A 5,738-nucleotide genomic window follows, 5' to 3' on the forward strand; every position below is an offset into this window, starting at 1 on the left:
GCCACGGCCAGGACTCATAAAAAAAGCTGTGTTCAAGAATCATCATACTGAACTAGGAGAGTCAATAACACTATTCGAAATCTGAAGTTCCTATAGATGCCAATCATTCTGAACCTCAATGGATAAAGTGAGATGCCAAAACTATTCAAGAGGCAAAAAGCTATAAGTCCCACTCATATGATTGAAGCTCTGTTTCATTGATAGTTTGGAATTTGTAGTATATTCTCTTCTTTTTATCCTATTTGATTTTCAGTTGCTTGGGGACAAGCAACAATTTAAGTTTGGTGTTGTGATGAGCGGATAAATTATACGCTTTTTGGCATTGTTTTTAGTATGTTTTTAGTAGGATCTAGTTACTTTTAGGGATGTTTTCATTAGTTTTTATGTTAAATTCACATTTCTGGACTTTACTATGAGTTTGTGTATTTTTCTGTGATTTCAGGTATTTTCTGGCTGAAATTGAGGGACTTGAGCAAAAATCTGATTCAGAGGTTGAAGAAGGACTGCTGATGCTGTTGGATTCTGACCTCCCTGCACTCAAAGTGGATTTTCTGGAGCTACAGACCTCGAAATAGCGCGCTTCCAATTGCGTTGGAAAGTAGACATTCAGGACATTCCAGAAATATATAATAGTCCATACTTTGGCCAAGAATAGACGATGTAAACTGTCGTTCAACGCCAGCATTCTACCCAAATCTGGCGTCCAGCGCCAAAGAAGGAGCCAAAACCAGAGTTGAACGCCCAAACTGGCACAAAAGCTGGCGTTCAACTCCAGGAAGGACCTCTACACGTGCAACACTCAGGCTCAGCCCAAACACACACCAAGTGGGCCAGGAAGTGGATTTATACATCAATTACTTACTCATGTAAACCCTAGTAGCTAGTTTATTATAAATAGGGCCTTTTACTATTGTATTAGGCATCTTTTGATCATCTTAGGATCATCTTTGAACGCATTGTTCTTAGACTTTAGGGGCTGGCCATCTCGGCCATGCCTGGACTTTCACTTATGTAATTTCAACGGTAGAGTTTCTACACTCCATAGATTAAGGTGTGGAGCTCTGCTGTTCCTCAAAGATTAATGCAAAGTACTACTGTTTTCTATTCAATTCATCTTATTGCGCTTCTAAGATATCCATTCGTACCCAAGAACGTGATGAAGGTGATGATTATGTGTGACGCTCATCATCCTTCTCCTTTATGAACGCGTGCCTGACAAACACTTCCGTTCTACATGAAATAAGCTAGAATGAATATCTCTTAGATCTCCTAACCAGAATCTTCGTGGCGTATGCTAGAATGATGGCAGCATTCAAGAGAATCCGGAAAGTCTAAACCTTGTCTGTGGTATTCCGAGTAGGATTCGATGAATGAATGACTGTGACGAGCTCCAAACTCGCGATTGCAGGGCGTTAGTGACAGACGCAAAAGGATAGTAAATCCTATTCCAGCATGATCGAGAACCGACAGATGAATAGCCGTGCCGTGACAGGGTGCGTGAGCATATTATTCACTGAGAGGATAAGATGAAGCCATTGGCAAGGGTGATGCCTCCAGACGATTAGCCGTGCCGTGACAGGGCATTGGATCATTTTCCCGAGAGATGACCGAAAGTAGCCATTGACAGTGGTGATGTATCACATAAAGCCAGCCATGGAAAGGAGTAAGACTGACTGGATGAAGATAGCAGGAAAGCAGAGGTTCAGAGGAACGAAAGCATCTCCATTCGCTTATCTGAAATTCCTACCAATGAATTACATAAATATCTCTATCCCTATTTTATTATATAATATTCCAAAACACCATTATCACTTTATATCCGCCTGACTGAGATTTGCAAGGTGACCATAGCTTGCTTCATACCAACAATCTCCGTGGGATTTGACCCTTACTCACGTAAGGTATTACTTGGACGACCCAGTGCACTTGCTGGTTAGTTGTATCGAAGTTGTGACAAATTATGAATGTGTAATCACGATTACGCGTACCAAGTTGCTCACGTGCCAGGAATAGTTTGAGCCTGGAAATCACAATTTCGTGCACCAGGATTCAACACCAAACATAGAGTTTGATTGTGGGGGCTTTGTTTGACTCTGTACTGAGATAAGCTTTTCATGCTTCCTCTCCATGGTTACAGAAGGAGGACCTTGAGTTTTAAACACAAGGTAGTCTTCATTCAATTGAAGGAGCAACTTTCCTCTGTCCACATCAATCACAGCTCTTGCTGTGGCTAGGAAGGGTCTTCCAAGGATGATGGATTCATCCTCTTCCTTCCCAGTGTCTAGGATTATGAAATCAGCAGGGATGTAAAGGTCTTCAACCTTTAGTAACATGTCATCTACTAGTCCATAAGCCTATTTTCTTGAGTTGTCTGCCATCTCTAGTGACATTCTGGCAGCTTGCACCTCAAAGATTCCCAATTTCTCCATTACAGAGAGGGGCATGAGGTTTATCCCTGACCCAAGGTCACATAGAGCCTTTTCAAAGGTCATGGTGCCTATGGTACAAGGTATTAAGAACTTTCTAGGATCTTGTTTCTTCTGAGGCAATCTCAGTTGATCCAGATCACTCAGTTCATTGGTGAGCAAGGGAGGTTCATCTTCCCAAGTCTCATTACCAAATAATTTGGCATTCAGCTTCATGATAGCACCAAGGTACTTGGCAACTTGCTTTTCAGTAACATCTTCATTCTCTTCAGAAGAAGAATACTCATCAGAGCTCATGAATGGCATAAGGAGGTTCAATGGAATCTCTATGGTCTCTAGATGAGCCTCAGATTCCTTTGGTTCCTCAGAGGGAAACTCCTTATTGATCTCTGGATGTCCCAGGAGGTTTTCCTCACTGGGATTCACGTCCTCCTCCTCTTTTGTGATTTCGGCCATGATGGTCATTTCAATGGCCTTGCACTCTCCTTTTGGATTTTCTTCTGTATTGCTTGGGAGAGTACTAGGAGGAATTTCAGTGATCCTTTTACTTAGCTAGCCCACTTGTGCTTCCAAATTTCTAATGGAGGACCTTATTTCATTCATGAAACTTAGAGTGGCCTTAGATAGATCAGAGACTATATTTGCCAAGCTAGATGGATTCTGCTCAGAACTCTCTGTCTTTTGCTGAGTGGATGATGGAAAAGGCTTACTATTGCTAAACCTGTTTCTTTCACCATTATTAAAGTCTAGTTGAGGCTTTTGTTGATCCTTCCATGAGAGATTTGGGTGATTTCTCCATGATGGTTCACCCATGTAATTCACCTCTGCTATTGCAGGGTTCTCAGGATAATAAGCTTCTTCCTCAAAAGATGCCTCTTGAGTACTATTGGATGCAGCTTGCATTCCATTCAGACTCTGAGAAATCATATTGACTTGCTGAGTCAATATTTTATTCTGAGCCAATATGGCATTCAGAGTATCAATTTCAAGAACTCTCTTCTTCTGAAGCGTCCTATTACTCACAAGATTCCTCTCAGAAGTGTACATGAACTGGTTATTAGCAACCATGTCAATGAGTTCTTGAGCTTCTGCAGGCGTTTTCTTTAGGTGAATGGATCCACCTGCAGAAGTATCCAATGACATCTTAGCTAATTCAGACAGACCATCATAGAATATATCCAGGATGGTCCATTCTAAAAGCATATCAGAAGGGCACTTTTTGGTCAGTTGCTTATATCTCTCCCAAGCTTCATAGAGGGATTCACCTTCTTTCTGTCTGAAGGTTTGAACATCCACTCTAGGCTTACTCAGCTTTTGAGGAGGAAAGAACTTGGCTAAGAAAGCCGTGACCAGCTTATCCCAAGAGTTCAGGCTATCTTTAGGTTGAGAGTCCAACCATACTCTAGCTCTGTCTCTTACAGCAAACGGGAAAAGCATAAGCCTGTAGACCTCGGGATCAACCCCATTGGTCTTAACAGTATCACAGATCTGCAAGAATTCAGTTAAGAACTGAAAAGGATCTTCAGATGAAAGTCCATGAAACTTGCAGTTCTGCTGCATCAGAGAAACTAATTGAGGTTTTAGCTCAAAGTTGTTTGCTCCAATGGCAGGAATTGAGATGCTTCTTCCATGTAAATTGGAATTAGGTGCAGTAAAGTCACCAAGCATCCTCCTTGCATTATTATTATTTTTGGCTGCCATCTCCTCTTCCTGTTCGAAAATTCCTGTAAGGTTGTCTCTGGATTGTTGTATTTTAGCTTCTCTTAGTTTTCTTTTTAGAGTCATTTCAGGTTCAGGATCTGCTTCAACAAGAATGTTCTTGTCCTTGCTCCTGCTCATATGACAAAGAAGGGAATAACAAAGAAAATATGGAATCCTCTATATCACAGTATAGAGATTCCTTTGTGTGAGTAGAAGAAGAAAAGAATGTAATGTAAAGAAGAGAAGAGGAAAAACTCGAACACAGAGAGGGAGGTGGCGTTCGAATTTTTTTGGATGGAAGAGAAGTGTTAGTAGATGAATAAATAAATAGAAAGAGATGAGAGAAAGAATTTCGAAATTTAATTAAAAATAAAAATTTAAAATTGAAAGTTAGATTTTGAAAATTAAAGTTGAAATTAAATTAAAATTGAAACAATTAGTTAATCAAAATGAAATTTTGAAAAAGAGGGAGGTATTTTCGAAAATTTTAAGAGAGATTGAATTAGTTAGGTGGTTTTAAAAAAGATATGATTGAAACAAAAAGATAAGATTGATTAAAAAGGATTTGAAAATCAATTTTAAAAAAGATAAGAGGTTAGGAAAGAAGTTAGAAAAGATTTTGAATTTGAATTTGAAAAAAGATATGATTGAAATAAAAAAAGGGATATGATTGAAACAAAAAGATATGATTGATTGAAACTTATTTTGAAAAAGATTTGAAAAAGAAATTTAAAAAGATTTGATTTTGAAAATTAAAGTTGATTACTTGACTAACAAGAAACAAAAAGATAAGATTTTAAAATTTAAAGATTGAACCTTTCTTAATAGGCAAGTAACAACTTGAAATTTTTGAATCAATCACATTAAATGCTAATTAAGAAATAAAATAAGAGAAAGATTTTGAAAATCAAATTTAAAAAGTTTTCAAAAATATAAAGGAAAAATGAAAAAGATCTGATTTTGAAAAAGATTTGAAAAAGATAAGATTTTTAAATTGAAAATTTGATTTGACTCATAAGAAATAACTAAATTTAAAAAATTTTTGACTAAATCAAATCATATTTTCGAAAATTTTGAGTAAAATAAGGAAAAGATATATTTTTTTTTTTATTTTTGAATTTTAATAAAGAAAGAGAAAAAAAATAAAACGTCATTTTTTGTGTTTTTCTCTTTTCTTTTTGGATCAAAACAAAGAATGCATGCAAGAACACTATGAATGTCAAGATGAACACCAAGAATACTTTGAAGATCAAGATGAACATCAAGACTTATTTTTGAAAATTTTTAAGAAAAGAAAAACATGCAAGACACCAAACTTAAAAATTTTTATTCTTTAGACATTAATAATTCAAGAATCCATATGAAAAACAAGGAAAGACACAAAACAAGAAAATATGAAGATTAAACAAGAAGACTGGCCAAGAACAACTTGAAGATCATGAAGAATGCAATGCATGAAATTTTTGAAAATAATTTTAAAAAATTAAAAAGATGCAATTGACACCAAATTTAAATCTTGACTGTAGACTCAAACAAGAAACATCAAAAATATTTTTGATTTTATGATTTTGTAAAGTTTTTTTTTTTGATTTTTCGTAAAATTTATTTTAA

The 5,738-nt window shown here is 36.6% G+C and overlaps 1 non-coding gene across 1 annotated transcript; it reads left to right on the forward strand.

Moving 5' to 3' along the window:
* The first annotated feature begins 3,623 nt into the window (after positions 1-3,623).
* Positions 3,624-3,731, forward strand: LOC148564321 (small nucleolar RNA R71). Its single transcript, XR_015884086.1, has one exon. It is a non-coding gene; the product is annotated as a small nucleolar RNA R71 (small nucleolar RNA).
* The last annotated feature ends 2,007 nt before the right edge of the window (positions 3,732-5,738 follow it).

The sequence above is a fragment of the Arachis ipaensis genome, chromosome B5, assembly GCF_059453495.1.
Source record: "Arachis ipaensis isolate K30076 ecotype BB chromosome B5, ASM5945349v1, whole genome shotgun sequence".
In the NCBI taxonomy this organism is placed as follows: Eukaryota; Viridiplantae; Streptophyta; class Magnoliopsida; order Fabales; family Fabaceae; genus Arachis; species Arachis ipaensis.